General features: G+C 46.0%; 42 non-coding genes across 42 annotated transcripts; all 42 read left to right on the forward strand.

Annotated features, from left to right (window-relative positions):
* The first annotated feature begins 129 nt into the window (after nucleotides 1–129).
* LOC139447032 (U1 spliceosomal RNA) lies at nucleotides 130–293 on the forward strand. The gene has a single exon (XR_011651987.1). It is a non-coding gene; the product is annotated as a U1 spliceosomal RNA (small nuclear RNA).
* A 416-nt stretch (nucleotides 294–709) lies between these two features.
* LOC139447020 (U1 spliceosomal RNA) lies at nucleotides 710–875 on the forward strand. The gene has a single exon (XR_011651976.1). It is a non-coding gene; the product is annotated as a U1 spliceosomal RNA (small nuclear RNA).
* A 416-nt stretch (nucleotides 876–1,291) lies between these two features.
* Nucleotides 1,292–1,455, forward strand: LOC139447044 (U1 spliceosomal RNA). Its single transcript, XR_011651998.1, has one exon. It is a non-coding gene; the product is annotated as a U1 spliceosomal RNA (small nuclear RNA).
* Nucleotides 1,456–1,871: 416 nt separating this feature from the next.
* LOC139446985 (U1 spliceosomal RNA) lies at nucleotides 1,872–2,035 on the forward strand. Its single transcript, XR_011651944.1, has one exon. It is a non-coding gene; the product is annotated as a U1 spliceosomal RNA (small nuclear RNA).
* A 416-nt stretch (nucleotides 2,036–2,451) lies between these two features.
* Nucleotides 2,452–2,615, forward strand: LOC139446997 (U1 spliceosomal RNA). The gene has a single exon (XR_011651955.1). It is a non-coding gene; the product is annotated as a U1 spliceosomal RNA (small nuclear RNA).
* A 416-nt stretch (nucleotides 2,616–3,031) lies between these two features.
* LOC139446999 (U1 spliceosomal RNA) lies at nucleotides 3,032–3,195 on the forward strand. The gene has a single exon (XR_011651957.1). It is a non-coding gene; the product is annotated as a U1 spliceosomal RNA (small nuclear RNA).
* A 416-nt stretch (nucleotides 3,196–3,611) lies between these two features.
* Nucleotides 3,612–3,775, forward strand: LOC139447000 (U1 spliceosomal RNA). The gene has a single exon (XR_011651958.1). It is a non-coding gene; the product is annotated as a U1 spliceosomal RNA (small nuclear RNA).
* Nucleotides 3,776–4,191: 416 nt separating this feature from the next.
* Nucleotides 4,192–4,355, forward strand: LOC139447001 (U1 spliceosomal RNA). The gene has a single exon (XR_011651959.1). It is a non-coding gene; the product is annotated as a U1 spliceosomal RNA (small nuclear RNA).
* A 416-nt stretch (nucleotides 4,356–4,771) lies between these two features.
* LOC139447002 (U1 spliceosomal RNA) lies at nucleotides 4,772–4,935 on the forward strand. Its single transcript, XR_011651960.1, has one exon. It is a non-coding gene; the product is annotated as a U1 spliceosomal RNA (small nuclear RNA).
* A 416-nt stretch (nucleotides 4,936–5,351) lies between these two features.
* LOC139447003 (U1 spliceosomal RNA) lies at nucleotides 5,352–5,515 on the forward strand. Its single transcript, XR_011651961.1, has one exon. It is a non-coding gene; the product is annotated as a U1 spliceosomal RNA (small nuclear RNA).
* Nucleotides 5,516–5,931: 416 nt separating this feature from the next.
* On the forward strand, nucleotides 5,932–6,095 carry LOC139447004 (U1 spliceosomal RNA). Its single transcript, XR_011651962.1, has one exon. It is a non-coding gene; the product is annotated as a U1 spliceosomal RNA (small nuclear RNA).
* Nucleotides 6,096–6,511: 416 nt separating this feature from the next.
* LOC139447005 (U1 spliceosomal RNA) lies at nucleotides 6,512–6,675 on the forward strand. The gene has a single exon (XR_011651963.1). It is a non-coding gene; the product is annotated as a U1 spliceosomal RNA (small nuclear RNA).
* Nucleotides 6,676–7,091: 416 nt separating this feature from the next.
* Nucleotides 7,092–7,255, forward strand: LOC139447006 (U1 spliceosomal RNA). Its single transcript, XR_011651964.1, has one exon. It is a non-coding gene; the product is annotated as a U1 spliceosomal RNA (small nuclear RNA).
* A 416-nt stretch (nucleotides 7,256–7,671) lies between these two features.
* On the forward strand, nucleotides 7,672–7,835 carry LOC139447010 (U1 spliceosomal RNA). The gene has a single exon (XR_011651966.1). It is a non-coding gene; the product is annotated as a U1 spliceosomal RNA (small nuclear RNA).
* Nucleotides 7,836–8,251: 416 nt separating this feature from the next.
* On the forward strand, nucleotides 8,252–8,415 carry LOC139447011 (U1 spliceosomal RNA). The gene has a single exon (XR_011651967.1). It is a non-coding gene; the product is annotated as a U1 spliceosomal RNA (small nuclear RNA).
* Nucleotides 8,416–8,831: 416 nt separating this feature from the next.
* Nucleotides 8,832–8,995, forward strand: LOC139447012 (U1 spliceosomal RNA). Its single transcript, XR_011651968.1, has one exon. It is a non-coding gene; the product is annotated as a U1 spliceosomal RNA (small nuclear RNA).
* Nucleotides 8,996–9,411: 416 nt separating this feature from the next.
* On the forward strand, nucleotides 9,412–9,575 carry LOC139447013 (U1 spliceosomal RNA). The gene has a single exon (XR_011651969.1). It is a non-coding gene; the product is annotated as a U1 spliceosomal RNA (small nuclear RNA).
* A 416-nt stretch (nucleotides 9,576–9,991) lies between these two features.
* LOC139447014 (U1 spliceosomal RNA) lies at nucleotides 9,992–10,155 on the forward strand. Its single transcript, XR_011651970.1, has one exon. It is a non-coding gene; the product is annotated as a U1 spliceosomal RNA (small nuclear RNA).
* A 416-nt stretch (nucleotides 10,156–10,571) lies between these two features.
* LOC139447015 (U1 spliceosomal RNA) lies at nucleotides 10,572–10,735 on the forward strand. Its single transcript, XR_011651971.1, has one exon. It is a non-coding gene; the product is annotated as a U1 spliceosomal RNA (small nuclear RNA).
* A 416-nt stretch (nucleotides 10,736–11,151) lies between these two features.
* LOC139447016 (U1 spliceosomal RNA) lies at nucleotides 11,152–11,315 on the forward strand. The gene has a single exon (XR_011651972.1). It is a non-coding gene; the product is annotated as a U1 spliceosomal RNA (small nuclear RNA).
* A 416-nt stretch (nucleotides 11,316–11,731) lies between these two features.
* Nucleotides 11,732–11,895, forward strand: LOC139447017 (U1 spliceosomal RNA). Its single transcript, XR_011651973.1, has one exon. It is a non-coding gene; the product is annotated as a U1 spliceosomal RNA (small nuclear RNA).
* A 416-nt stretch (nucleotides 11,896–12,311) lies between these two features.
* On the forward strand, nucleotides 12,312–12,475 carry LOC139447018 (U1 spliceosomal RNA). Its single transcript, XR_011651974.1, has one exon. It is a non-coding gene; the product is annotated as a U1 spliceosomal RNA (small nuclear RNA).
* A 416-nt stretch (nucleotides 12,476–12,891) lies between these two features.
* Nucleotides 12,892–13,055, forward strand: LOC139447019 (U1 spliceosomal RNA). The gene has a single exon (XR_011651975.1). It is a non-coding gene; the product is annotated as a U1 spliceosomal RNA (small nuclear RNA).
* Nucleotides 13,056–13,471: 416 nt separating this feature from the next.
* Nucleotides 13,472–13,635, forward strand: LOC139447021 (U1 spliceosomal RNA). The gene has a single exon (XR_011651977.1). It is a non-coding gene; the product is annotated as a U1 spliceosomal RNA (small nuclear RNA).
* A 416-nt stretch (nucleotides 13,636–14,051) lies between these two features.
* LOC139447022 (U1 spliceosomal RNA) lies at nucleotides 14,052–14,215 on the forward strand. The gene has a single exon (XR_011651978.1). It is a non-coding gene; the product is annotated as a U1 spliceosomal RNA (small nuclear RNA).
* Nucleotides 14,216–14,631: 416 nt separating this feature from the next.
* Nucleotides 14,632–14,795, forward strand: LOC139447023 (U1 spliceosomal RNA). The gene has a single exon (XR_011651979.1). It is a non-coding gene; the product is annotated as a U1 spliceosomal RNA (small nuclear RNA).
* Nucleotides 14,796–15,211: 416 nt separating this feature from the next.
* On the forward strand, nucleotides 15,212–15,375 carry LOC139447025 (U1 spliceosomal RNA). The gene has a single exon (XR_011651980.1). It is a non-coding gene; the product is annotated as a U1 spliceosomal RNA (small nuclear RNA).
* A 416-nt stretch (nucleotides 15,376–15,791) lies between these two features.
* LOC139447026 (U1 spliceosomal RNA) lies at nucleotides 15,792–15,955 on the forward strand. Its single transcript, XR_011651981.1, has one exon. It is a non-coding gene; the product is annotated as a U1 spliceosomal RNA (small nuclear RNA).
* Nucleotides 15,956–16,371: 416 nt separating this feature from the next.
* Nucleotides 16,372–16,535, forward strand: LOC139447027 (U1 spliceosomal RNA). The gene has a single exon (XR_011651982.1). It is a non-coding gene; the product is annotated as a U1 spliceosomal RNA (small nuclear RNA).
* Nucleotides 16,536–16,951: 416 nt separating this feature from the next.
* LOC139447028 (U1 spliceosomal RNA) lies at nucleotides 16,952–17,115 on the forward strand. The gene has a single exon (XR_011651983.1). It is a non-coding gene; the product is annotated as a U1 spliceosomal RNA (small nuclear RNA).
* Nucleotides 17,116–17,531: 416 nt separating this feature from the next.
* LOC139447029 (U1 spliceosomal RNA) lies at nucleotides 17,532–17,695 on the forward strand. Its single transcript, XR_011651984.1, has one exon. It is a non-coding gene; the product is annotated as a U1 spliceosomal RNA (small nuclear RNA).
* Nucleotides 17,696–18,111: 416 nt separating this feature from the next.
* LOC139446979 (U1 spliceosomal RNA) lies at nucleotides 18,112–18,275 on the forward strand. Its single transcript, XR_011651938.1, has one exon. It is a non-coding gene; the product is annotated as a U1 spliceosomal RNA (small nuclear RNA).
* A 416-nt stretch (nucleotides 18,276–18,691) lies between these two features.
* Nucleotides 18,692–18,855, forward strand: LOC139447030 (U1 spliceosomal RNA). The gene has a single exon (XR_011651985.1). It is a non-coding gene; the product is annotated as a U1 spliceosomal RNA (small nuclear RNA).
* Nucleotides 18,856–19,271: 416 nt separating this feature from the next.
* On the forward strand, nucleotides 19,272–19,435 carry LOC139447031 (U1 spliceosomal RNA). The gene has a single exon (XR_011651986.1). It is a non-coding gene; the product is annotated as a U1 spliceosomal RNA (small nuclear RNA).
* Nucleotides 19,436–19,851: 416 nt separating this feature from the next.
* Nucleotides 19,852–20,015, forward strand: LOC139447033 (U1 spliceosomal RNA). The gene has a single exon (XR_011651988.1). It is a non-coding gene; the product is annotated as a U1 spliceosomal RNA (small nuclear RNA).
* Nucleotides 20,016–20,431: 416 nt separating this feature from the next.
* On the forward strand, nucleotides 20,432–20,595 carry LOC139447034 (U1 spliceosomal RNA). The gene has a single exon (XR_011651989.1). It is a non-coding gene; the product is annotated as a U1 spliceosomal RNA (small nuclear RNA).
* A 416-nt stretch (nucleotides 20,596–21,011) lies between these two features.
* Nucleotides 21,012–21,175, forward strand: LOC139447035 (U1 spliceosomal RNA). The gene has a single exon (XR_011651990.1). It is a non-coding gene; the product is annotated as a U1 spliceosomal RNA (small nuclear RNA).
* Nucleotides 21,176–21,591: 416 nt separating this feature from the next.
* LOC139447036 (U1 spliceosomal RNA) lies at nucleotides 21,592–21,755 on the forward strand. The gene has a single exon (XR_011651991.1). It is a non-coding gene; the product is annotated as a U1 spliceosomal RNA (small nuclear RNA).
* A 416-nt stretch (nucleotides 21,756–22,171) lies between these two features.
* Nucleotides 22,172–22,335, forward strand: LOC139447037 (U1 spliceosomal RNA). The gene has a single exon (XR_011651992.1). It is a non-coding gene; the product is annotated as a U1 spliceosomal RNA (small nuclear RNA).
* Nucleotides 22,336–22,751: 416 nt separating this feature from the next.
* Nucleotides 22,752–22,915, forward strand: LOC139447038 (U1 spliceosomal RNA). Its single transcript, XR_011651993.1, has one exon. It is a non-coding gene; the product is annotated as a U1 spliceosomal RNA (small nuclear RNA).
* Nucleotides 22,916–23,331: 416 nt separating this feature from the next.
* LOC139447039 (U1 spliceosomal RNA) lies at nucleotides 23,332–23,495 on the forward strand. The gene has a single exon (XR_011651994.1). It is a non-coding gene; the product is annotated as a U1 spliceosomal RNA (small nuclear RNA).
* Nucleotides 23,496–23,911: 416 nt separating this feature from the next.
* LOC139447041 (U1 spliceosomal RNA) lies at nucleotides 23,912–24,075 on the forward strand. Its single transcript, XR_011651995.1, has one exon. It is a non-coding gene; the product is annotated as a U1 spliceosomal RNA (small nuclear RNA).
* The last annotated feature ends 407 nt before the right edge of the window (nucleotides 24,076–24,482 follow it).

Below are 24,482 nucleotides of genomic sequence, written 5' to 3' on the forward strand. Positions count from 1 at the left end.
GTGCCATGTACAGGGAAGTATATACATGTTTGAACAGAAATGGAATATATGTGAAGTGTTGTTTAAAACACACCCGAGTGAGGTGATGTGCATGTTTGTAGTGATGGTTAGGAAGCTGCAGTTTCAGGCATACTTACCTGGCACAGGCTTTACAGTGATCCGCAAGGCTGTGGGCCCGGGGCGAGACCTTTCCATTGCACATCGGCTTGGTTGACCCCTGCGATCATCCCAAATGTGGACGACTCGGGTGCGCAATTTATAAGTGTGGGGGACTGCGTTCGCGCTCTCCCCTGGAAAAACCAATCAAAAAATAGAAATGCCTTATTTTCATTCTATTTGTCTATCATGACATGTCCAGTTGTAGTTGTAGTTGTTGTTGTGATTGTTGTGTTTGTTTTGCCGAGTAGCTCCCAAGGAGAAAGATAGGACCCGGAAGGAAACTTGGGTGTTGACATGGAAGTTGCCTCCCCTGGGTACCTGGCGTCAGGTGCATGTCTGTGCAGCCTAAAATGCAAATAAAGCCATTTCTGTCTGGTTTTTCCTGTCAATAATCTTTGCATAAAGCGAACGGGTGAATGTAGTGCCATGTACAGGGAAGTATATACATGTTTGAACAGAAATGGAATATATGTGAAGTGTTGTTTAAAACACACCCGAGTGAGGTGATGTGCATGTTTGTAGTGATGGTTAGGAAGCTGCAGTTTCAGGCATACTTACCTGGCACAGGCTTTACAGTGATCCGCAAGGCTGTGGGCCCGGGGCGAGACCTTTCCATTGCACATCGGCTTGGTTTGACCCCTGCGATCATCCCAAATGTGGACGACTCGGGTGCGCAATTTATAAGTGTGGGGGGACTGCGTTCGCGCTCTCCCCTGGAAAAACCAATCAAAAAATAGAAATGCCTTATTTTCATTCTATTTGTCTATCATGACATGTCCAGTTGTAGTTGTAGTTGTTGTTGTGATTGTTGTGTTTGTTTTGCCGAGTAGCTCCCAAGGAGAAAGATAGGACCCGGAAGGAAACTTGGGTGTTGACATGGAAGTTGCCTCCCCTGGGTACCTGGCGTCAGGTGCATGTCTGTGCAGCCTAAAATGCAAATAAAGCCATTTCTGTCTGGTTTTTCCTGTCAATAATCTTTGCATAAAGCGAACGGGTGAATGTAGTGCCATGTACAGGGAAGTATATACATGTTTGAACAGAAATGGAATATATGTGAAGTGTTGTTTAAAACACACCCGAGTGAGGTGATGTGCATGTTTGTAGTGATGGTTAGGAAGCTGCAGTTTCAGGCATACTTACCTGGCACAGGCTTTACAGTGATCCGCAAGGCTGTGGGCCCGGGGCGAGACCTTTCCATTGCACATCGGCTTGGTTGACCCCTGCGATCATCCCAAATGTGGACGACTCGGGTGCGCAATTTATAAGTGTGGGGGACTGCGTTCGCGCTCTCCCCTGGAAAAACCAATCAAAAAATAGAAATGCCTTATTTTCATTCTATTTGTCTATCATGACATGTCCAGTTGTAGTTGTAGTTGTTGTTGTGATTGTTGTGTTTGTTTTGCCGAGTAGCTCCCAAGGAGAAAGATAGGACCCGGAAGGAAACTTGGGTGTTGACATGGAAGTTGCCTCCCCTGGGTACCTGGCGTCAGGTGCATGTCTGTGCAGCCTAAAATGCAAATAAAGCCATTTCTGTCTGGTTTTTCCTGTCAATAATCTTTGCATAAAGCGAACGGGTGAATGTAGTGCCATGTACAGGGAAGTATATACATGTTTGAACAGAAATGGAATATATGTGAAGTGTTGTTTAAAACACACCCGAGTGAGGTGATGTGCATGTTTGTAGTGATGGTTAGGAAGCTGCAGTTTCAGGCATACTTACCTGGCACAGGCTTTACAGTGATCCGCAAGGCTGTGGGCCCGGGGCGAGACCTTTCCATTGCACATCGGCTTGGTTGACCCCTGCGATCATCCCAAATGTGGACGACTCGGGTGCGCAATTTATAAGTGTGGGGGACTGCGTTCGCGCTCTCCCCTGGAAAAACCAATCAAAAAATAGAAATGCCTTATTTTCATTCTATTTGTCTATCATGACATGTCCAGTTGTAGTTGTAGTTGTTGTTGTGATTGTTGTGTTTGTTTTGCCGAGTAGCTCCCAAGGAGAAAGATAGGACCCGGAAGGAAACTTGGGTGTTGACATGGAAGTTGCCTCCCCTGGGTACCTGGCGTCAGGTGCATGTCTGTGCAGCCTAAAATGCAAATAAAGCCATTTCTGTCTGGTTTTTCCTGTCAATAATCTTTGCATAAAGCGAACGGGTGAATGTAGTGCCATGTACAGGGAAGTATATACATGTTTGAACAGAAATGGAATATATGTGAAGTGTTGTTTAAAACACACCCGAGTGAGGTGATGTGCATGTTTGTAGTGATGGTTAGGAAGCTGCAGTTTCAGGCATACTTACCTGGCACAGGCTTTACAGTGATCCGCAAGGCTGTGGGCCCGGGGCGAGACCTTTCCATTGCACATCGGCTTGGTTGACCCCTGCGATCATCCCAAATGTGGACGACTCGGGTGCGCAATTTATAAGTGTGGGGGACTGCGTTCGCGCTCTCCCCTGGAAAAACCAATCAAAAAATAGAAATGCCTTATTTTCATTCTATTTGTCTATCATGACATGTCCAGTTGTAGTTGTAGTTGTTGTTGTGATTGTTGTGTTTGTTTTGCCGAGTAGCTCCCAAGGAGAAAGATAGGACCCGGAAGGAAACTTGGGTGTTGACATGGAAGTTGCCTCCCCTGGGTACCTGGCGTCAGGTGCATGTCTGTGCAGCCTAAAATGCAAATAAAGCCATTTCTGTCTGGTTTTTCCTGTCAATAATCTTTGCATAAAGCGAACGGGTGAATGTAGTGCCATGTACAGGGAAGTATATACATGTTTGAACAGAAATGGAATATATGTGAAGTGTTGTTTAAAACACACCCGAGTGAGGTGATGTGCATGTTTGTAGTGATGGTTAGGAAGCTGCAGTTTCAGGCATACTTACCTGGCACAGGCTTTACAGTGATCCGCAAGGCTGTGGGCCCGGGGCGAGACCTTTCCATTGCACATCGGCTTGGTTGACCCCTGCGATCATCCCAAATGTGGACGACTCGGGTGCGCAATTTATAAGTGTGGGGGACTGCGTTCGCGCTCTCCCCTGGAAAAACCAATCAAAAAATAGAAATGCCTTATTTTCATTCTATTTGTCTATCATGACATGTCCAGTTGTAGTTGTAGTTGTTGTTGTGATTGTTGTGTTTGTTTTGCCGAGTAGCTCCCAAGGAGAAAGATAGGACCCGGAAGGAAACTTGGGTGTTGACATGGAAGTTGCCTCCCCTGGGTACCTGGCGTCAGGTGCATGTCTGTGCAGCCTAAAATGCAAATAAAGCCATTTCTGTCTGGTTTTTCCTGTCAATAATCTTTGCATAAAGCGAACGGGTGAATGTAGTGCCATGTACAGGGAAGTATATACATGTTTGAACAGAAATGGAATATATGTGAAGTGTTGTTTAAAACACACCCGAGTGAGGTGATGTGCATGTTTGTAGTGATGGTTAGGAAGCTGCAGTTTCAGGCATACTTACCTGGCACAGGCTTTACAGTGATCCGCAAGGCTGTGGGCCCGGGGCGAGACCTTTCCATTGCACATCGGCTTGGTTGACCCCTGCGATCATCCCAAATGTGGACGACTCGGGTGCGCAATTTATAAGTGTGGGGGACTGCGTTCGCGCTCTCCCCTGGAAAAACCAATCAAAAAATAGAAATGCCTTATTTTCATTCTATTTGTCTATCATGACATGTCCAGTTGTAGTTGTAGTTGTTGTTGTGATTGTTGTGTTTGTTTTGCCGAGTAGCTCCCAAGGAGAAAGATAGGACCCGGAAGGAAACTTGGGTGTTGACATGGAAGTTGCCTCCCCTGGGTACCTGGCGTCAGGTGCATGTCTGTGCAGCCTAAAATGCAAATAAAGCCATTTCTGTCTGGTTTTTCCTGTCAATAATCTTTGCATAAAGCGAACGGGTGAATGTAGTGCCATGTACAGGGAAGTATATACATGTTTGAACAGAAATGGAATATATGTGAAGTGTTGTTTAAAACACACCCGAGTGAGGTGATGTGCATGTTTGTAGTGATGGTTAGGAAGCTGCAGTTTCAGGCATACTTACCTGGCACAGGCTTTACAGTGATCCGCAAGGCTGTGGGCCCGGGGCGAGACCTTTCCATTGCACATCGGCTTGGTTGACCCCTGCGATCATCCCAAATGTGGACGACTCGGGTGCGCAATTTATAAGTGTGGGGGACTGCGTTCGCGCTCTCCCCTGGAAAAACCAATCAAAAAATAGAAATGCCTTATTTTCATTCTATTTGTCTATCATGACATGTCCAGTTGTAGTTGTAGTTGTTGTTGTGATTGTTGTGTTTGTTTTGCCGAGTAGCTCCCAAGGAGAAAGATAGGACCCGGAAGGAAACTTGGGTGTTGACATGGAAGTTGCCTCCCCTGGGTACCTGGCGTCAGGTGCATGTCTGTGCAGCCTAAAATGCAAATAAAGCCATTTCTGTCTGGTTTTTCCTGTCAATAATCTTTGCATAAAGCGAACGGGTGAATGTAGTGCCATGTACAGGGAAGTATATACATGTTTGAACAGAAATGGAATATATGTGAAGTGTTGTTTAAAACACACCCGAGTGAGGTGATGTGCATGTTTGTAGTGATGGTTAGGAAGCTGCAGTTTCAGGCATACTTACCTGGCACAGGCTTTACAGTGATCCGCAAGGCTGTGGGCCCGGGGCGAGACCTTTCCATTGCACATCGGCTTGGTTGACCCCTGCGATCATCCCAAATGTGGACGACTCGGGTGCGCAATTTATAAGTGTGGGGGACTGCGTTCGCGCTCTCCCCTGGAAAAACCAATCAAAAAATAGAAATGCCTTATTTTCATTCTATTTGTCTATCATGACATGTCCAGTTGTAGTTGTAGTTGTTGTTGTGATTGTTGTGTTTGTTTTGCCGAGTAGCTCCCAAGGAGAAAGATAGGACCCGGAAGGAAACTTGGGTGTTGACATGGAAGTTGCCTCCCCTGGGTACCTGGCGTCAGGTGCATGTCTGTGCAGCCTAAAATGCAAATAAAGCCATTTCTGTCTGGTTTTTCCTGTCAATAATCTTTGCATAAAGCGAACGGGTGAATGTAGTGCCATGTACAGGGAAGTATATACATGTTTGAACAGAAATGGAATATATGTGAAGTGTTGTTTAAAACACACCCGAGTGAGGTGATGTGCATGTTTGTAGTGATGGTTAGGAAGCTGCAGTTTCAGGCATACTTACCTGGCACAGGCTTTACAGTGATCCGCAAGGCTGTGGGCCCGGGGCGAGACCTTTCCATTGCACATCGGCTTGGTTGACCCCTGCGATCATCCCAAATGTGGACGACTCGGGTGCGCAATTTATAAGTGTGGGGGACTGCGTTCGCGCTCTCCCCTGGAAAAACCAATCAAAAAATAGAAATGCCTTATTTTCATTCTATTTGTCTATCATGACATGTCCAGTTGTAGTTGTAGTTGTTGTTGTGATTGTTGTGTTTGTTTTGCCGAGTAGCTCCCAAGGAGAAAGATAGGACCCGGAAGGAAACTTGGGTGTTGACATGGAAGTTGCCTCCCCTGGGTACCTGGCGTCAGGTGCATGTCTGTGCAGCCTAAAATGCAAATAAAGCCATTTCTGTCTGGTTTTTCCTGTCAATAATCTTTGCATAAAGCGAACGGGTGAATGTAGTGCCATGTACAGGGAAGTATATACATGTTTGAACAGAAATGGAATATATGTGAAGTGTTGTTTAAAACACACCCGAGTGAGGTGATGTGCATGTTTGTAGTGATGGTTAGGAAGCTGCAGTTTCAGGCATACTTACCTGGCACAGGCTTTACAGTGATCCGCAAGGCTGTGGGCCCGGGGCGAGACCTTTCCATTGCACATCGGCTTGGTTGACCCCTGCGATCATCCCAAATGTGGACGACTCGGGTGCGCAATTTATAAGTGTGGGGGACTGCGTTCGCGCTCTCCCCTGGAAAAACCAATCAAAAAATAGAAATGCCTTATTTTCATTCTATTTGTCTATCATGACATGTCCAGTTGTAGTTGTAGTTGTTGTTGTGATTGTTGTGTTTGTTTTGCCGAGTAGCTCCCAAGGAGAAAGATAGGACCCGGAAGGAAACTTGGGTGTTGACATGGAAGTTGCCTCCCCTGGGTACCTGGCGTCAGGTGCATGTCTGTGCAGCCTAAAATGCAAATAAAGCCATTTCTGTCTGGTTTTTCCTGTCAATAATCTTTGCATAAAGCGAACGGGTGAATGTAGTGCCATGTACAGGGAAGTATATACATGTTTGAACAGAAATGGAATATATGTGAAGTGTTGTTTAAAACACACCCGAGTGAGGTGATGTGCATGTTTGTAGTGATGGTTAGGAAGCTGCAGTTTCAGGCATACTTACCTGGCACAGGCTTTACAGTGATCCGCAAGGCTGTGGGCCCGGGGCGAGACCTTTCCATTGCACATCGGCTTGGTTGACCCCTGCGATCATCCCAAATGTGGACGACTCGGGTGCGCAATTTATAAGTGTGGGGGACTGCGTTCGCGCTCTCCCCTGGAAAAACCAATCAAAAAATAGAAATGCCTTATTTTCATTCTATTTGTCTATCATGACATGTCCAGTTGTAGTTGTAGTTGTTGTTGTGATTGTTGTGTTTGTTTTGCCGAGTAGCTCCCAAGGAGAAAGATAGGACCCGGAAGGAAACTTGGGTGTTGACATGGAAGTTGCCTCCCCTGGGTACCTGGCGTCAGGTGCATGTCTGTGCAGCCTAAAATGCAAATAAAGCCATTTCTGTCTGGTTTTTCCTGTCAATAATCTTTGCATAAAGCGAACGGGTGAATGTAGTGCCATGTACAGGGAAGTATATACATGTTTGAACAGAAATGGAATATATGTGAAGTGTTGTTTAAAACACACCCGAGTGAGGTGATGTGCATGTTTGTAGTGATGGTTAGGAAGCTGCAGTTTCAGGCATACTTACCTGGCACAGGCTTTACAGTGATCCGCAAGGCTGTGGGCCCGGGGCGAGACCTTTCCATTGCACATCGGCTTGGTTGACCCCTGCGATCATCCCAAATGTGGACGACTCGGGTGCGCAATTTATAAGTGTGGGGGACTGCGTTCGCGCTCTCCCCTGGAAAAACCAATCAAAAAATAGAAATGCCTTATTTTCATTCTATTTGTCTATCATGACATGTCCAGTTGTAGTTGTAGTTGTTGTTGTGATTGTTGTGTTTGTTTTGCCGAGTAGCTCCCAAGGAGAAAGATAGGACCCGGAAGGAAACTTGGGTGTTGACATGGAAGTTGCCTCCCCTGGGTACCTGGCGTCAGGTGCATGTCTGTGCAGCCTAAAATGCAAATAAAGCCATTTCTGTCTGGTTTTTCCTGTCAATAATCTTTGCATAAAGCGAACGGGTGAATGTAGTGCCATGTACAGGGAAGTATATACATGTTTGAACAGAAATGGAATATATGTGAAGTGTTGTTTAAAACACACCCGAGTGAGGTGATGTGCATGTTTGTAGTGATGGTTAGGAAGCTGCAGTTTCAGGCATACTTACCTGGCACAGGCTTTACAGTGATCCGCAAGGCTGTGGGCCCGGGGCGAGACCTTTCCATTGCACATCGGCTTGGTTGACCCCTGCGATCATCCCAAATGTGGACGACTCGGGTGCGCAATTTATAAGTGTGGGGGACTGCGTTCGCGCTCTCCCCTGGAAAAACCAATCAAAAAATAGAAATGCCTTATTTTCATTCTATTTGTCTATCATGACATGTCCAGTTGTAGTTGTAGTTGTTGTTGTGATTGTTGTGTTTGTTTTGCCGAGTAGCTCCCAAGGAGAAAGATAGGACCCGGAAGGAAACTTGGGTGTTGACATGGAAGTTGCCTCCCCTGGGTACCTGGCGTCAGGTGCATGTCTGTGCAGCCTAAAATGCAAATAAAGCCATTTCTGTCTGGTTTTTCCTGTCAATAATCTTTGCATAAAGCGAACGGGTGAATGTAGTGCCATGTACAGGGAAGTATATACATGTTTGAACAGAAATGGAATATATGTGAAGTGTTGTTTAAAACACACCCGAGTGAGGTGATGTGCATGTTTGTAGTGATGGTTAGGAAGCTGCAGTTTCAGGCATACTTACCTGGCACAGGCTTTACAGTGATCCGCAAGGCTGTGGGCCCGGGGCGAGACCTTTCCATTGCACATCGGCTTGGTTGACCCCTGCGATCATCCCAAATGTGGACGACTCGGGTGCGCAATTTATAAGTGTGGGGGACTGCGTTCGCGCTCTCCCCTGGAAAAACCAATCAAAAAATAGAAATGCCTTATTTTCATTCTATTTGTCTATCATGACATGTCCAGTTGTAGTTGTAGTTGTTGTTGTGATTGTTGTGTTTGTTTTGCCGAGTAGCTCCCAAGGAGAAAGATAGGACCCGGAAGGAAACTTGGGTGTTGACATGGAAGTTGCCTCCCCTGGGTACCTGGCGTCAGGTGCATGTCTGTGCAGCCTAAAATGCAAATAAAGCCATTTCTGTCTGGTTTTTCCTGTCAATAATCTTTGCATAAAGCGAACGGGTGAATGTAGTGCCATGTACAGGGAAGTATATACATGTTTGAACAGAAATGGAATATATGTGAAGTGTTGTTTAAAACACACCCGAGTGAGGTGATGTGCATGTTTGTAGTGATGGTTAGGAAGCTGCAGTTTCAGGCATACTTACCTGGCACAGGCTTTACAGTGATCCGCAAGGCTGTGGGCCCGGGGCGAGACCTTTCCATTGCACATCGGCTTGGTTGACCCCTGCGATCATCCCAAATGTGGACGACTCGGGTGCGCAATTTATAAGTGTGGGGGACTGCGTTCGCGCTCTCCCCTGGAAAAACCAATCAAAAAATAGAAATGCCTTATTTTCATTCTATTTGTCTATCATGACATGTCCAGTTGTAGTTGTAGTTGTTGTTGTGATTGTTGTGTTTGTTTTGCCGAGTAGCTCCCAAGGAGAAAGATAGGACCCGGAAGGAAACTTGGGTGTTGACATGGAAGTTGCCTCCCCTGGGTACCTGGCGTCAGGTGCATGTCTGTGCAGCCTAAAATGCAAATAAAGCCATTTCTGTCTGGTTTTTCCTGTCAATAATCTTTGCATAAAGCGAACGGGTGAATGTAGTGCCATGTACAGGGAAGTATATACATGTTTGAACAGAAATGGAATATATGTGAAGTGTTGTTTAAAACACACCCGAGTGAGGTGATGTGCATGTTTGTAGTGATGGTTAGGAAGCTGCAGTTTCAGGCATACTTACCTGGCACAGGCTTTACAGTGATCCGCAAGGCTGTGGGCCCGGGGCGAGACCTTTCCATTGCACATCGGCTTGGTTGACCCCTGCGATCATCCCAAATGTGGACGACTCGGGTGCGCAATTTATAAGTGTGGGGGACTGCGTTCGCGCTCTCCCCTGGAAAAACCAATCAAAAAATAGAAATGCCTTATTTTCATTCTATTTGTCTATCATGACATGTCCAGTTGTAGTTGTAGTTGTTGTTGTGATTGTTGTGTTTGTTTTGCCGAGTAGCTCCCAAGGAGAAAGATAGGACCCGGAAGGAAACTTGGGTGTTGACATGGAAGTTGCCTCCCCTGGGTACCTGGCGTCAGGTGCATGTCTGTGCAGCCTAAAATGCAAATAAAGCCATTTCTGTCTGGTTTTTCCTGTCAATAATCTTTGCATAAAGCGAACGGGTGAATGTAGTGCCATGTACAGGGAAGTATATACATGTTTGAACAGAAATGGAATATATGTGAAGTGTTGTTTAAAACACACCCGAGTGAGGTGATGTGCATGTTTGTAGTGATGGTTAGGAAGCTGCAGTTTCAGGCATACTTACCTGGCACAGGCTTTACAGTGATCCGCAAGGCTGTGGGCCCGGGGCGAGACCTTTCCATTGCACATCGGCTTGGTTGACCCCTGCGATCATCCCAAATGTGGACGACTCGGGTGCGCAATTTATAAGTGTGGGGGACTGCGTTCGCGCTCTCCCCTGGAAAAACCAATCAAAAAATAGAAATGCCTTATTTTCATTCTATTTGTCTATCATGACATGTCCAGTTGTAGTTGTAGTTGTTGTTGTGATTGTTGTGTTTGTTTTGCCGAGTAGCTCCCAAGGAGAAAGATAGGACCCGGAAGGAAACTTGGGTGTTGACATGGAAGTTGCCTCCCCTGGGTACCTGGCGTCAGGTGCATGTCTGTGCAGCCTAAAATGCAAATAAAGCCATTTCTGTCTGGTTTTTCCTGTCAATAATCTTTGCATAAAGCGAACGGGTGAATGTAGTGCCATGTACAGGGAAGTATATACATGTTTGAACAGAAATGGAATATATGTGAAGTGTTGTTTAAAACACACCCGAGTGAGGTGATGTGCATGTTTGTAGTGATGGTTAGGAAGCTGCAGTTTCAGGCATACTTACCTGGCACAGGCTTTACAGTGATCCGCAAGGCTGTGGGCCCGGGGCGAGACCTTTCCATTGCACATCGGCTTGGTTGACCCCTGCGATCATCCCAAATGTGGACGACTCGGGTGCGCAATTTATAAGTGTGGGGGACTGCGTTCGCGCTCTCCCCTGGAAAAACCAATCAAAAAATAGAAATGCCTTATTTTCATTCTATTTGTCTATCATGACATGTCCAGTTGTAGTTGTAGTTGTTGTTGTGATTGTTGTGTTTGTTTTGCCGAGTAGCTCCCAAGGAGAAAGATAGGACCCGGAAGGAAACTTGGGTGTTGACATGGAAGTTGCCTCCCCTGGGTACCTGGCGTCAGGTGCATGTCTGTGCAGCCTAAAATGCAAATAAAGCCATTTCTGTCTGGTTTTTCCTGTCAATAATCTTTGCATAAAGCGAACGGGTGAATGTAGTGCCATGTACAGGGAAGTATATACATGTTTGAACAGAAATGGAATATATGTGAAGTGTTGTTTAAAACACACCCGAGTGAGGTGATGTGCATGTTTGTAGTGATGGTTAGGAAGCTGCAGTTTCAGGCATACTTACCTGGCACAGGCTTTACAGTGATCCGCAAGGCTGTGGGCCCGGGGCGAGACCTTTCCATTGCACATCGGCTTGGTTGACCCCTGCGATCATCCCAAATGTGGACGACTCGGGTGCGCAATTTATAAGTGTGGGGGACTGCGTTCGCGCTCTCCCCTGGAAAAACCAATCAAAAAATAGAAATGCCTTATTTTCATTCTATTTGTCTATCATGACATGTCCAGTTGTAGTTGTAGTTGTTGTTGTGATTGTTGTGTTTGTTTTGCCGAGTAGCTCCCAAGGAGAAAGATAGGACCCGGAAGGAAACTTGGGTGTTGACATGGAAGTTGCCTCCCCTGGGTACCTGGCGTCAGGTGCATGTCTGTGCAGCCTAAAATGCAAATAAAGCCATTTCTGTCTGGTTTTTCCTGTCAATAATCTTTGCATAAAGCGAACGGGTGAATGTAGTGCCATGTACAGGGAAGTATATACATGTTTGAACAGAAATGGAATATATGTGAAGTGTTGTTTAAAACACACCCGAGTGAGGTGATGTGCATGTTTGTAGTGATGGTTAGGAAGCTGCAGTTTCAGGCATACTTACCTGGCACAGGCTTTACAGTGATCCGCAAGGCTGTGGGCCCGGGGCGAGACCTTTCCATTGCACATCGGCTTGGTTGACCCCTGCGATCATCCCAAATGTGGACGACTCGGGTGCGCAATTTATAAGTGTGGGGGACTGCGTTCGCGCTCTCCCCTGGAAAAACCAATCAAAAAATAGAAATGCCTTATTTTCATTCTATTTGTCTATCATGACATGTCCAGTTGTAGTTGTAGTTGTTGTTGTGATTGTTGTGTTTGTTTTGCCGAGTAGCTCCCAAGGAGAAACATAGGACCCGGAAGGAAACTTGGGTGTTGACATGGAAGTTGCCTCCCCTGGGTACCTGGCGTCAGGTGCATGTCTGTGCAGCCTAAAATGCAAATAAAGCCATTTCTGTCTGGTTTTTCCTGTCAATAATCTTTGCATAAAGCGAACGGGTGAATGTAGTGCCATGTACAGGGAAGTATATACATGTTTGAACAGAAATGGAATATATGTGAAGTGTTGTTTAAAACACACCCGAGTGAGGTGATGTGCATGTTTGTAGTGATGGTTAGGAAGCTGCAGTTTCAGGCATACTTACCTGGCACAGGCTTTACAGTGATCCGCAAGGCTGTGGGCCCGGGGCGAGACCTTTCCATTGCACATCGGCTTGGTTGACCCCTGCGATCATCCCAAATGTGGACGACTCGGGTGCGCAATTTATAAGTGTGGGGGACTGCGTTCGCGCTCTCCCCTGGAAAAACCAATCAAAAAATAGAAATGCCTTATTTTCATTCTATTTGTCTATCATGACATGTCCAGTTGTAGTTGTAGTTGTTGTTGTGATTGTTGTGTTTGTTTTGCCGAGTAGCTCCCAAGGAGAAAGATAGGACCCGGAAGGAAACTTGGGTGTTGACATGGAAGTTGCCTCCCCTGGGTACCTGGCGTCAGGTGCATGTCTGTGCAGCCTAAAATGCAAATAAAGCCATTTCTGTCTGGTTTTTCCTGTCAATAATCTTTGCATAAAGCGAACGGGTGAATGTAGTGCCATGTACAGGGAAGTATATACATGTTTGAACAGAAATGGAATATATGTGAAGTGTTGTTTAAAACACACCCGAGTGAGGTGATGTGCATGTTTGTAGTGATGGTTAGGAAGCTGCAGTTTCAGGCATACTTACCTGGCACAGGCTTTACAGTGATCCGCAAGGCTGTGGGCCCGGGGCGAGACCTTTCCATTGCACATCGGCTTGGTTGACCCCTGCGATCATCCCAAATGTGGACGACTCGGGTGCGCAATTTATAAGTGTGGGGGACTGCGTTCGCGCTCTCCCCTGGAAAAACCAATCAAAAAATAGAAATGCCTTATTTTCATTCTATTTGTCTATCATGACATGTCCAGTTGTAGTTGTAGTTGTTGTTGTGATTGTTGTGTTTGTTTTGCCGAGTAGCTCCCAAGGAGAAAGATAGGACCCGGAAGGAAACTTGGGTGTTGACATGGAAGTTGCCTCCCCTGGGTACCTGGCGTCAGGTGCATGTCTGTGCAGCCTAAAATGCAAATAAAGCCATTTCTGTCTGGTTTTTCCTGTCAATAATCTTTGCATAAAGCGAACGGGTGAATGTAGTGCCATGTACAGGGAAGTATATACATGTTTGAACAGAAATGGAATATATGTGAAGTGTTGTTTAAAACACACCCGAGTGAGGTGATGTGCATGTTTGTAGTGATGGTTAGGAAGCTGCAGTTTCAGGCATACTTACCTGGCACAGGCTTTACAGTGATCCGCAAGGCTGTGGGCCCGGGGCGAGACCTTTCCATTGCACATCGGCTTGGTTGACCCCTGCGATCATCCCAAATGTGGACGACTCGGGTGCGCAATTTATAAGTGTGGGGGACTGCGTTCGCGCTCTCCCCTGGAAAAACCAATCAAAAAATAGAAATGCCTTATTTTCATTCTATTTGTCTATCATGACATGTCCAGTTGTAGTTGTAGTTGTTGTTGTGATTGTTGTGTTTGTTTTGCCGAGTAGCTCCCAAGGAGAAAGATAGGACCCGGAAGGAAACTTGGGTGTTGACATGGAAGTTGCCTCCCCTGGGTACCTGGCGTCAGGTGCATGTCTGTGCAGCCTAAAATGCAAATAAAGCCATTTCTGTCTGGTTTTTCCTGTCAATAATCTTTGCATAAAGCGAACGGGTGAATGTAGTGCCATGTACAGGGAAGTATATACATGTTTGAACAGAAATGGAATATATGTGAAGTGTTGTTTAAAACACACCCGAGTGAGGTGATGTGCATGTTTGTAGTGATGGTTAGGAAGCTGCAGTTTCAGGCATACTTACCTGGCACAGGCTTTACAGTGATCCGCAAGGCTGTGGGCCCGGGGCGAGACCTTTCCATTGCACATCGGCTTGGTTGACCCCTGCGATCATCCCAAATGTGGACGACTCGGGTGCGCAATTTATAAGTGTGGGGGACTGCGTTCGCGCTCTCCCCTGGAAAAACCAATCAAAAAATAGAAATGCCTTATTTTCATTCTATTTGTCTATCATGACATGTCCAGTTGTAGTTGTAGTTGTTGTTGTGATTGTTGTGTTTGTTTTGCCGAGTAGCTCCCAAGGAGAAAGATAGGACCCGGAAGGAAACTTGGGTGTTGACATGGAAGTTGCCTCCCCTGGGTACCTGGCGTCAGGTGCATGTCTGTGCAGCCTAAAATGCAAATAAAGCCATTTCTGTCTGGTTTTTCCTGTCAATAATCTTTGCATAAAGCGAACGGGTGAATGTAGTGCCATGTACAGGGAAGTATATACATGTTTGAACAGAAATGGAATATATGTGAAGTGTTGTTTAAAACACACCCGAGTGAGGTGATGTGCATGTTTGTAGTGATGGTTAGGAAGCTGCAGTTTCAGGCATACTTACCTGGCACAGGCTTTACAGTGATCCGCAAGGCTGTGGGCCCGGGGCGAGACCTTTCCATTGCACATCGGCTTGGTTGACCCCTGCGATCATCCCAAATGTGGACGACTCGGGTGCGCAATTTATAAGTGTGGGGGACTGCGTTCGCGCTCTCCCCTGGAAAAACCAATCAAAAAATAGAAATGCCTTATTTTCATTCTATTTGTCTATCATGACATGTCCAGTTGTAGTTGTAGTTGTTGTTGTGATTGTTGTGTTTGTTTTGCCGAGTAGCTCCCAAGGAGAAAGATAGGACCCGGAAGGAAACTTGGGTGTTGACATGGAAGTTGCCTCCCCTGGGTACCTGGCGTCAGGTGCATGTCTGTGCAGCCTAAAATGCAAATAAAGCCATTTCTGTCTGGTTTTTCCTGTCAATAATCTTTGCATAAAGCGAACGGGTGAATGTAGTGCCATGTACAGGGAAGTATATACATGTTTGAACAGAAATGGAATATATGTGAAGTGTTGTTTAAAACACACCCGAGTGAGGTGATGTGCATGTTTGTAGTGATGGTTAGGAAGCTGCAGTTTCAGGCATACTTACCTGGCACAGGCTTTACAGTGATCCGCAAGGCTGTGGGCCCGGGGCGAGACCTTTCCATTGCACATCGGCTTGGTTGACCCCTGCGATCATCCCAAATGTGGACGACTCGGGTGCGCAATTTATAAGTGTGGGGGACTGCGTTCGCGCTCTCCCCTGGAAAAACCAATCAAAAAATAGAAATGCCTTATTTTCATTCTATTTGTCTATCATGACATGTCCAGTTGTAGTTGTAGTTGTTGTTGTGATTGTTGTGTTTGTTTTGCCGAGTAGCTCCCAAGGAGAAAGATAGGACCCGGAAGGAAACTTGGGTGTTGACATGGAAGTTGCCTCCCCTGGGTACCTGGCGTCAGGTGCATGTCTGTGCAGCCTAAAATGCAAATAAAGCCATTTCTGTCTGGTTTTTCCTGTCAATAATCTTTGCATAAAGCGAACGGGTGAATGTAGTGCCATGTACAGGGAAGTATATACATGTTTGAACAGAAATGGAATATATGTGAAGTGTTGTTTAAAACACACCCGAGTGAGGTGATGTGCATGTTTGTAGTGATGGTTAGGAAGCTGCAGTTTCAGGCATACTTACCTGGCACAGGCTTTACAGTGATCCGCAAGGCTGTGGGCCCGGGGCGAGACCTTTCCATTGCACATCGGCTTGGTTGACCCCTGCGATCATCCCAAATGTGGACGACTCGGGTGCGCAATTTATAAGTGTGGGGGACTGCGTTCGCGCTCTCCCCTGGAAAAACCAATCAAAAAATAGAAATGCCTTATTTTCATTCTATTTGTCTATCATGACATGTCCAGTTGTAGTTGTAGTTGTTGTTGTGATTGTTGTGTTTGTTTTGCCGAGTAGCTCCCAAGGAGAAAGATAGGACCCGGAAGGAAACTTGGGTGTTGACATGGAAGTTGCCTCCCCTGGGTACCTGGCGTCAGGTGCATGTCTGTGCAGCCTAAAATGCAAATAAAGCCATTTCTGTCTGGTTTTTCCTGTCAATAATCTTTGCATAAAGCGAACGGGTGAATGTAGTGCCATGTACAGGGAAGTATATACATGTTTGAACAGAAATGGAATATATGTGAAGTGTTGTTTAAAACACACCCGAGTGAGGTGATGTGCATGTTTGTAGTGATGGTTAGGAAGCTGCAGTTTCAGGCATACTTACCTGGCACAGGCTTTACAGTGATCCGCAAGGCTGTGGGCCCGGGGCGAGACCTTTCCATTGCACATCGGCTTGGTTGACCCCTGCGATCATCCCAAATGTGGACGACTCGGGTGCGCAATTTATAAGTGTGGGGGACTGCGTTCGCGCTCTCCCCTGGAAAAACCAATCAAAAAATAGAAATGCCTTATTTTCATTCTATTTGTCTATCATGACATGTCCAGTTGTAGTTGTAGTTGTTGTTGTGATTGTTGTGTTTGTTTTGCCGAGTAGCTCCCAAGGAGAAAGATAGGACCCGGAAGGAAACTTGGGTGTTGACATGGAAGTTGCCTCCCCTGGGTACCTGGCGTCAGGTGCATGTCTGTGCAGCCTAAAATGCAAATAAAGCCATTTCTGTCTGGTTTTTCCTGTCAATAATCTTTGCATAAAGCGAACGGGTGAATGTAGTGCCATGTACAGGGAAGTATATACATGTTTGAACAGAAATGGAATATATGTGAAGTGTTGTTTAAAACACACCCGAGTGAGGTGATGTGCATGTTTGTAGTGATGGTTAGGAAGCTGCAGTTTCAGGCATACTTACCTGGCACAGGCTTTACAGTGATCCGCAAGGCTGTGGGCCCGGGGCGAGACCTTTCCATTGCACATCGGCTTGGTTGACCCCTGCGATCATCCCAAATGTGGACGACTCGGGTGCGCAATTTATAAGTGTGGGGGACTGCGTTCGCGCTCTCCCCTGGAAAAACCAATCAAAAAATAGAAATGCCTTATTTTCATTCTATTTGTCTATCATGACATGTCCAGTTGTAGTTGTAGTTGTTGTTGTGATTGTTGTGTTTGTTTTGCCGAGTAGCTCCCAAGGAGAAAGATAGGACCCGGAAGGAAACTTGGGTGTTGACATGGAAGTTGCCTCCCCTGGGTACCTGGCGTCAGGTGCATGTCTGTGCAGCCTAAAATGCAAATAAAGCCATTTCTGTCTGGTTTTTCCTGTCAATAATCTTTGCATAAAGCGAACGGGTGAATGTAGTGCCATGTACAGGGAAGTATATACATGTTTGAACAGAAATGGAATATATGTGAAGTGTTGTTTAAAACACACCCGAGTGAGGTGATGTGCATGTTTGTAGTGATGGTTAGGAAGCTGCAGTTTCAGGCATACTTACCTGGCACAGGCTTTACAGTGATCCGCAAGGCTGTGGGCCCGGGGCGAGACCTTTCCATTGCACATCGGCTTGGTTGACCCCTGCGATCATCCCAAATGTGGACGACTCGGGTGCGCAATTTATAAGTGTGGGGGACTGCGTTCGCGCTCTCCCCTGGAAAAACCAATCAAAAAATAGAAATGCCTTATTTTCATTCTATTTGTCTATCATGACATGTCCAGTTGTAGTTGTAGTTGTTGTTGTGATTGTTGTGTTTGTTTTGCCGAGTAGCTCCCAAGGAGAAAGATAGGACCCGGAAGGAAACTTGGGTGTTGACATGGAAGTTGCCTCCCCTGGGTACCTGGCGTCAGGTGCATGTCTGTGCAGCCTAAAATGCAAATAAAGCCATTTCTGTCTGGTTTTTCCTGTCAATAATCTTTGCATAAAGCGAACGGGTGAATGTAGTGCCATGTACAGGGAAGTATATACATGTTTGAACAGAAATGGAATATATGTGAAGTGTTGTTTAAAACACACCCGAGTGAGGTGATGTGCATGTTTGTAGTGATGGTTAGGAAGCTGCAGTTTCAGGCATACTTACCTGGCACAGGCTTTACAGTGATCAGCAAGGCTGTGGGCCCGGGGCGAGACCTTTCCATTGCACATCGGCTTGGTTGACCCCTGCGATCATCCCAAATGTGGACGACTCGGGTGCGCAATTTATAAGTGTGGGGGACTGCGTTCGCGCTCTCCCCTGGAAAAACCAATCAAAAAATAGAAATGCCTTATTTTCATTCTATTTGTCTATCATGACATGTCCAGTTGTAGTTGTAGTTGTTGTTGTGATTGTTGTGTTTGTTTTGCCGAGTAGCTCCCAAGGAGAAAGATAGGACCCGGAAGGAAACTTGGGTGTTGACATGGAAGTTGCCTCCCCTGGGTACCTGGCGTCAGGTGCATGTCTGTGCAGCCTAAAATGCAAATAAAGCCATTTCTGTCTGGTTTTTCCTGTCAATAATCTTTGCATAAAGCGAACGGGTGAATGTAGTGCCATGTACAGGGAAGTATATACATGTTTGAACAGAAATGGAATATATGTGAAGTGTTGTTTAAAACACACCCGAGTGAGGTGATGTGCATGTTTGTAGTGATGGTTAGGAAGCTGCAGTTTCAGGCATACTTACCTGGCACAGGCTTTACAGTGATCCGCAAGGCTGTGGGCCCGGGGCGAGACCTTTCCATTGCACATCGGCTTGGTTGACCCCTGCGATCATCCCAAATGTGGACGACTCGGGTGCGCAATTTATAAGTGTGGGGGACTGCGTTCGCGCTCTCCCCTGGAAAAACCAATCAAAAAATAGAAATGCCTTATTTTCATTCTATTTGTCTATCATGACATGTCCAGTTGTAGTTGTAGTTGTTGTTGTGATTGTTGTGTTTGTTTTGCCGAGTAGCTCCCAAGGAGAAAGATAGGACCCGGAAGGAAACTTGGGTGTTGACATGGAAGTTGCCTCCCCTGGGTACCTGGCGTCAGGTGCATGTCTGTGCAGCCTAAAATGCAAATAAAGCCATTTCTGTCTGGTTTTTCCTGTCAATAATCTTTGCATAAAGCGAACGGGTGAATGTAGTGCCATGTACAGGGAAGTATATACATGTTTGAACAGAAATGGAATATATGTGAAGTGTTGTTTAAAACACACCCGAGTGAGGTGATGTGCATGTTTGTAGTGATGGTTAGGAAGCTGCAGTTTCAGGCATACTTACCTGGCACAGGCTTTACAGTGATCCGCAAGGCTGTGGGCCCGGGGCGAGACCTTTCCATTGCACATCGGCTTGGTTGACCCCTGCGATCATCCCAAATGTGGACGACTCGGGTGCGCAATTTATAAGTGTGGGGGACTGCGTTCGCGCTCTCCCCTGGAAAAACCAATCAAAAAATAGAAATGCCTTATTTTCATTCTATTTGTCTATCATGACATGTCCAGTTGTAGTTGTAGTTGTTGTTGTGATTGTTGTGTTTGTTTTGCCGAGTAGCTCCCAAGGAGAAAGATAGGACCCGGAAGGAAACTTGGGTGTTGACATGGAAGTTGCCTCCCCTGGGTACCTGGCGTCAGGTGCATGTCTGTGCAGCCTAAAATGCAAATAAAGCCATTTCTGTCTGGTTTTTCCTGTCAATAATCTTTGCATAAAGCGAACGGGTGAATGTAGTGCCATGTACAGGGAAGTATATACATGTTTGAACAGAAATGGAATATATGTGAAGTGTTGTTTAAAACACACCCGAGTGAGGTGATGTGCATGTTTGTAGTGATGGTTAGGAAGCTGCAGTTTCAGGCATACTTACCTGGCACAGGCTTTACAGTGATCCGCAAGGCTGTGGGCCCGGGGCGAGACCTTTCCATTGCACATCGGCTTGGTTGACCCCTGCGATCATCCCAAATGTGGACGACTCGGGTGCGCAATTTATAAGTGTGGGGGACTGCGTTCGCGCTCTCCCCTGGAAAAACCAATCAAAAAATAGAAATGCCTTATTTTCATTCTATTTGTCTATCATGACATGTCCAGTTGTAGTTGTAGTTGTTGTTGTGATTGTTGTGTTTGTTTTGCCGAGTAGCTCCCAAGGAGAAAGATAGGACCCGGAAGGAAACTTGGGTGTTGACATGGAAGTTGCCTCCCCTGGGTACCTGGCGTCAGGTGCATGTCTGTGCAGCCTAAAATGCAAATAAAGCCATTTCTGTCTGGTTTTTCCTGTCAATAATCTTTGCATAAAGCGAACGGGTGAATGTAGTGCCATGTACAGGGAAGTATATACATGTTTGAACAGAAATGGAATATATGTGAAGTGTTGTTTAAAACACACCCGAGTGAGGTGATGTGCATGTTTGTAGTGATGGTTAGGAAGCTGCAGTTTCAGGCATACTTACCTGGCACAGGCTTTACAGTGATCCGCAAGGCTGTGGGCCCGGGGCGAGACCTTTCCATTGCACATCGGCTTGGTTGACCCCTGCGATCATCCCAAATGTGGACGACTCGGGTGCGCAATTTATAAGTGTGGGGGACTGCGTTCGCGCTCTCCCCTGGAAAAACCAATCAAAAAATAGAAATGCCTTATTTTCATTCTATTTGTCTATCATGACATGTCCAGTTGTAGTTGTAGTTGTTGTTGTGATTGTTGTGTTTGTTTTGCCGAGTAGCTCCCAAGGAGAAAGATAGGACCCGGAAGGAAACTTGGGTGTTGACATGGAAGTTGCCTCCCCTGGGTACCTGGCGTCAGGTGCATGTCTGTGCAGCCTAAAATGCAAATAAAGCCATTTCTGTCTGGTTTTTCCTGTCAATAATCTTTGCATAAAGCGAACGGGTGAATGTAGTGCCATGTACAGGGAAGTATATACATGTTTGAACAGAAATGGAATATATGTGAAGTGTTGTTTAAAACACACCCGAGTGAGGTGATGTGCATGTTTGTAGTGATGGTTAGGAAGCTGCAGTTTCAGGCATACTTACCTGGCACAGGCTTTACAGTGATCCGCAAGGCTGTGGGCCCGGGGCGAGACCTTTCCATTGCACATCGGCTTGGTTGACCCCTGCGATCATCCCAAATGTGGACGACTCGGGTGCGCAATTTATAAGTGTGGGGGACTGCGTTCGCGCTCTCCCCTGGAAAAACCAATCAAAAAATAGAAATGCCTTATTTTCATTCTATTTGTCTATCATGACATGTCCAGTTGTAGTTGTAGTTGTTGTTGTGATTGTTGTGTTTGTTTTGCCGAGTAGCTCCCAAGGAGAAAGATAGGACCCGGAAGGAAACTTGGGTGTTGACATGGAAGTTGCCTCCCCTGGGTACCTGGCGTCAGGTGCATGTCTGTGCAGCCTAAAATGCAAATAAAGCCATTTCTGTCTGGTTTTTCCTGTCAATAATCTTTGCATAAAGCGAACGGGTGAATGTAGTGCCATGTACAGGGAAGTATATACATGTTTGAACAGAAATGGAATATATGTGAAGTGTTGTTTAAAACACACCCGAGTGAGGTGATGTGCATGTTTGTAGTGATGGTTAGGAAGCTGCAGTTTCAGGCATACTTACCTGGCACAGGCTTTACAGTGATCCGCAAGGCTGTGGGCCCGGGGCGAGACCTTTCCATTGCACATCGGCTTGGTTGACCCCTGCGATCATCCCAAATGTGGACGACTCGGGTGCGCAATTTATAAGTGTGGGGGACTGCGTTCGCGCTCTCCCCTGGAAAAACCAATCAAAAAATAGAAATGCCTTATTTTCATTCTATTTGTCTATCATGACATGTCCAGTTGTAGTTGTAGTTGTTGTTGTGATTGTTGTGTTTGTTTTGCCGAGTAGCTCCCAAGGAGAAAGATAGGACCCGGAAGGAAACTTGGGTGTTGACATGGAAGTTGCCTCCCCTGGGTACCTGGCGTCAGGTGCATGTCTGTGCAGCCTAAAATGCAAATAAAGCCATTTCTGTCTGGTTTTTCCTGTCAATAATCTTTGCATAAAGCGAACGGGTGAATGTAGTGCCATGTACAGGGAAGTATATACATGTTTGAACAGAAATGGAATATATGTGAAGTGTTGTTTAAAACACACCCGAGTGAGGTGATGTGCATGTTTGTAGTGATGGTTAGGAAGCTGCAGTTTCAGGCATACTTACCTGGCACAGGCTTTACAGTGATCCGCAAGGCTGTGGGCCCGGGGCGAGACCTTTCCATTGCACATCGGCTTGGTTGACCCCTGCGATCATCCCAAATGTGGACGACTCGGGTGCGCAATTTATAAGTGTGGGGGACTGCGTTCGCGCTCTCCCCTGGAAAAACCAATCAAAAAATAGAAATGCCTTATTTTCATTCTATTTGTCTATCATGACATGTCCAGTTGTAGTTGTAGTTGTTGTTGTGATTGTTGTGTTTGTTTTGCCGAGTAGCTCCCAAGGAGAAAGATAGGACCCGGAAGGAAACTTGGGTGTTGACATGGAAGTTGCCTCCCCTGGGTACCTGGCGTCAGGTGCATGTCTGTGCAGCCTAAAATGCAAATAAAGCCATTTCTGTCTGGTTTTTCCTGTCAATAATCTTTGCATAAAGCGAACGGGTGAATGTAGTGCCATGTACAGGGAAGTATATACATGTTTGAACAGAAATGGAATATATGTGAAGTGTTGTTTAAAACACACCCGAGTGAGGTGATGTGCATGTTTGTAGTGATGGTTAGGAAGCTGCAGTTTCAGGCATACTTACCTGGCACAGGCTTTACAGTGATCCGCAAGGCTGTGGGCCCGGGGCGAGACCTTTCCATTGCACATCGGCTTGGTTGACCCCTGCGATCATCCCAAATGTGGACGACTCGGGTGCGCAATTTATAAGTGTGGGGGACTGCGTTCGCGCTCTCCCCTGGAAAAACCAATCAAAAAATAGAAATGCCTTATTTTCATTCTATTTGTCTATCATGACATGTCCAGTTGTAGTTGTAGTTGTTGTTGTGATTGTTGTGTTTGTTTTGCCGAGTAGCTCCCAAGGAGAAAGATAGGACCCGGAAGGAAACTTGGGTGTTGACATGGAAGTTGCCTCCCCTGGGTACCTGGCGTCAGGTGCATGTCTGTGCAGCCTAAAATGCAAATAAAGCCATTTCTGTCTGGTTTTTCCTGTCAATAATCTTTGCATAAAGCGAACGGGTGAATGTAGTGCCATGTACAGGGAAGTATATACATGTTTGAACAGAAATGGAATATATGTGAAGTGTTGTTTAAAACACACCCGAGTGAGGTGATGTGCATGTTTGTAGTGATGGTTAGGAAGCTGCAGTTTCAGGCATACTTACCTGGCACAGGCTTTACAGTGATCCGCAAGGCTGTGGGCCCGGGGCGAGACCTTTCCATTGCACATCGGCTTGGTTGACCCCTGCGATCATCCCAAATGTGGACGACTCGGGTGCGCAATTTATAAGTGTGGGGGACTGCGTTCGCGCTCTCCCCTGGAAAAACCAATCAAAAAATAGAAATGCCTTATTTTCATTCTATTTGTCTATCATGACATGTCCAGTTGTAGTTGTAGTTGTTGTTGTGATTGTTGTGTTTGTTTTGCCGAGTAGCTCCCAAGGAGAAAGATAGGACCCGGAAGGAAACTTGGGTGTTGACATGGAAGTTGCCTCCCCTGGGTACCTGGCGTCAGGTGCATGTCTGTGCAGCCTAAAATGCAAATAAAGCCATTTCTGTCTGGTTTTTCCTGTCAATAATCTTTGCATAAAGCGAACGGGTGAATGTAGTGCCATGTACAGGGAAGTATATACATGTTTGAACAGAAATGGAATATATGTGAAGTGTTGTTTAAAACACACCCGAGTGAGGTGATGTGCATGTTTGTAGTGATGGTTAGGAAGCTGCAGTTTCAGGCATACTTACCTGGCACAGGCTTTACAGTGATCCGCAAGGCTGTGGGCCCGGGGCGAGACCTTTCCATTGCACATCGGCTTGGTTGACCCCTGCGATCATCCCAAATGTGGACGACTCGGGTGCGCAATTTATAAGTGTGGGGGACTGCGTTCGCGCTCTCCCCTGGAAAAACCAATCAAAAAATAGAAATGCCTTATTTTCATTCTATTTGTCTATCATGACATGTCCAGTTGTAGTTGTAGTTGTTGTTGTGATTGTTGTGTTTGTTTTGCCGAGTAGCTCCCAAGGAGAAAGATAGGACCCGGAAGGAAACTTGGGTGTTGACATGGAAGTTGCCTCCCCTGGGTACCTGGCGTCAGGTGCATGTCTGTGCAGCCTAAAATGCAAATAAAGCCATTTCTGTCTGGTTTTTCCTGTCAATAATCTTTGCATAAAGCGAACGGGTGAATGTAGTGCCATGTACAGGGAAGTATATACATGTTTGAACAGAAATGGAATATATGTGAAGTGTTGTTTAAAACACACCCGAGTGAGGTGATGTGCATGTTTGTAGTGATGGTTAGGAAGCTGCA

The sequence above is a fragment of the Haliotis cracherodii genome, unplaced genomic scaffold (genome assembly GCF_022045235.1).
Source record: "Haliotis cracherodii isolate W230 unplaced genomic scaffold, xgHalCrac1.p SCAF_69, whole genome shotgun sequence".
Lineage (NCBI taxonomy): Eukaryota > Metazoa > Mollusca > Gastropoda > Lepetellida > Haliotidae > Haliotis > Haliotis cracherodii.